The sequence below is a fragment of the Cornus florida genome, unplaced genomic scaffold (genome assembly GCF_030987335.1).
Source record: "Cornus florida cultivar Cherokee Brave unplaced genomic scaffold, ASM3098733v1 CherokeeBrave_3.0.0_Hap2_Chr02, whole genome shotgun sequence".
In the NCBI taxonomy this organism is placed as follows: domain Eukaryota; kingdom Viridiplantae; phylum Streptophyta; class Magnoliopsida; order Cornales; family Cornaceae; genus Cornus; species Cornus florida.
In genome coordinates, this window is record NW_026775572.1 from 60388909 (window position 1) to 60392443 (window position 3535).

Sequence of the window (3535 nt, forward strand, 5' to 3'; positions counted from 1 at the left end):
TAACTTTGTTTTGATTTTCAATATTTTAAAAATCCAAAAATATTTTAATTTTTAATTTTTAGTTTTCAATCTTTTTTTTTTAATTCAATGAAAAAAAAAAAAAAAAAATTGTTTTCAAGAAGAGATCACAACGGTTCGATCGATTTGGGGTTTCAGTTCGATCGATCGAATTGGTTCGGTGAAGTTTTAAAAATGAAACCTAGGGTTTCAAGATCGATTTCAAAGATCGATCTAACCCTCTTCCACACCCTATCCCTCGTCGCCGCTGCACCCAATCTTCTCCACCACCGGCGAGACCTCCGGCGAGCTTCACCTCATCCCAAATCTCTCTCTTCTCTTGGATTTCGCATCTCACCCCTTCGAGTTTCCACTTCTCTCTCTCAGTTTCTAAGTGAGATCCGAATCCATCCTTTTGATTCAAGCTTCGATTTGATGCATACATGCTCTAAATGTTAAATCTAAGGTGTTTAATGATGAGTTACCTCTATTGTTGCCGGCTTGAAGCTTTTTGCTTATATATGTATATATGATTGTATATATATTTTTTGGTTTTGATTTATTTTTGGGAATTGATGTTATGTTGTGTTGATGGGCCCACGACCTAGTTCGTGAAGGCCTGGTGCCATCCACGTCACAGATCTGTGACTGTCCACGTCATTCGCAGAGTTCGATCAATCGATCATATTTCTCAGATCGATCATGTGAGATCAATCTCAGATTTTTTGTGATCGATCGAACTTCACAAATTTCATATACACATTCCATGCATCTTATCTTGTGTCCATGCTATCTCATTCATGCCCAATGCCTGCGATTTTCCACATTAGATGCATTATGCACTTATACTGCTTAGCATGTTCACATCCTATCACTTCTACAGATTCATGTCATTAATCTATTTTGTCTATCTTACTTGACATCATGATTCTATTTTGTGCTTTAAAATCCTTATTCTGGCACTGACTTCCCTTTGAATTTCTTTTAATTTGCAGACTATGGTTCGAGTCAAGACCATAGCTCGTGGACACTATCATAGTGGAGATCGACATAGACCAGGCGACGAGGCCGGTTCGTCTCATATCCAGGATCCTTTCCTTGATGCAGTCAGAGGCGTGTCCGACAGCGAACAGAGGAGCTAGGAGAGCCCTCACATGAGCCTACTCCACCTCTGTCTCCAGCCGCCAGCAGATTACATTCTTCTCCTGAGGCAACTCATTCCTCTCAGGCTGATGCTGAGACTGCACACACTCCATCTCCACCAGCTCAGCCAGATCTTGATCTCGACTGGCCATTACTGAGATACTCACACCTTCAGGTGGTGCATGAGTCATTCTTTGATACAGACTTCTTCTCCCGGTCGGTACTGACCCGATCGGCATAAAACGATATTATCTGGAAGGGCCTTGCAGCCGTCCTAGCCCCTTTCACTTTCTCGGTATACCCGAGGCTCGTCCGGATGTTCTACCAAAACCTCCGACCTGCCCCGCATAACCCGGAGGAGATGCGGACCACCATCGACGGCTATCCGATCAGCATTACCGTCGACACATTATCCAGATCCTGCCAGTGTCCCCATCTCTGCCCACCAGCTCTTCAGGAGGTCTATCCTATTCTCTACAGGCCTACCTATGCAGACATGGCAGTCTTTCTTATAGGCCACCATGCCGCTGGCAAGACTTTCGCCACCCGGACCTATCTTCTAGATGATTTGTGGTTCTTTGATTCAGTGCTATACCGAAATGTCTTTATGGTAGGCCACAAGATCCAGCGGCGAGGCGACTTTCTTACAGCTTTATATGCTTTCTATTCAGGGCACTGGCTTTCCATTCCTTCTCTCATCTGGTGTGTGATGAGGAAGTTGTACGATGATTATATTAGCAAGGAGCAGCCCAAGTTCCTCCCATTTGGCCACCTCATCACCCAGATTCTACGAGATCAGCACTATCCTATCCAGCCACAGGAGCACCCCGAGAGAGGATCATGTACCTTCCAGAAGAAGGACTGGGATAAGAGCTACAATGCTATCATCGGCAGACTCTAGGATCACACGGTGATAGAGGCAGAGGAGTTAGAGGCTGAGGAGGCAGTAGCAGCAGACCCGGTATTGGACGATGCAGCAGTCGATCCGGCTGCCATACACATTGATATCGATTTGGCACAGCCTACCGAGGACCCAGAGCAGCACTCTCCAGTTGGGTCACCCATTCATGATGAGGAGCAGACTCAGGAGCATTACTCTCCAGATCCATCACCGGAGGCTCCCGACCACATACCCGACTTTGGAAAGCAGCTTCAGACTCTAGAGGACTCAGTGGCATCCATCCGAGCAGAGACTGTTACCATCAGAGCTGACATTGCTTCCCTCCACACGGATGTCATGACTGCATTCTGAGACCTATCCAGAGACATCCGCGGAGCCCGTCCTGCCCATCTTACCTCATCCTCTTGACCTTTCTATCCCTATCCTCTCATATATCTGTGATCTCTTCATATTCTTGATACTGTTTTATTATTATTTTTGCAGCCATGTCTGTCAGCTTTGATATTGGATGTACTGTACTTCATTTATATCTATATATATATATATATTTTTTTTTTGAATGGATGTATATATATATATATATATATATATGTATATATATATATATATATATATTTCTTATAGTGAGGACTTCTCCCAAAAAGTGAGAAGTGGGAAATGATTAGATGGAGGTTGTTTTGATTTGTAGCCTAGTTGATTTGACCTTATAAGTCCTAGGGGTGTTTGAACACCTAATGCCCTAAAGCCGTCCGGTTTGGGAGTCATTGACCTAACGCTCGACCTCATGAATCGCTAGAAAGCTTAATAGATCAACATATTGCACTATGCTTCCATCTTTGATCCTTAGGATTAGTAATGAAAAAAATAAATAAATATCGAGTGAAAAGAATAAGTGCACCTAGAACAATAAAGTTTTAATAAAAGGTCCACTTTTTGTTTTGATGATCGGTACTAGAATTGTGTGCTAGTTTGAGGGTAAGGATGTGATTAATTCTTTAGTTGGCTAAGATAGCAACATATTTGATGCCGGTCCACTCAAAAAGGATTCTAGTGTTGTTTTGATTTTCATGATCATTTTCTTGATGTGTGGAGGACCATACTTGCTTGCTTGATGTTGAGATTTTGGGAGATTGCTTGGAAATGTTATTGCATACTTGGGGTAGTTTTCTCCCAATGCTTGTTTACAATATTGGTACCTCTTTTGAAAGAATGAGCTTAATGTTTGTGGGTATCATTTTTGGAAACGCTCACGAGACTTCGCTCGTCCACTAGGGGTAACCTAGGGGTTTAAAAGGCTTGTTGCATATGCTAAATGCAATCGTGTTCCCTACGAAAGTGGTGTTATCCATTTATTATTTTCTAGTTCATAATTGTATAGTTGTTCATTTCATTCCTTTACTTTCTAGTTCATTGCTAGAGACTAGCAATATTTAAGTTTGGGGGTGTGATGAGTGCTGAAAAGTGCGCATTTAAACCCCTTAAGCTTAGGTATTC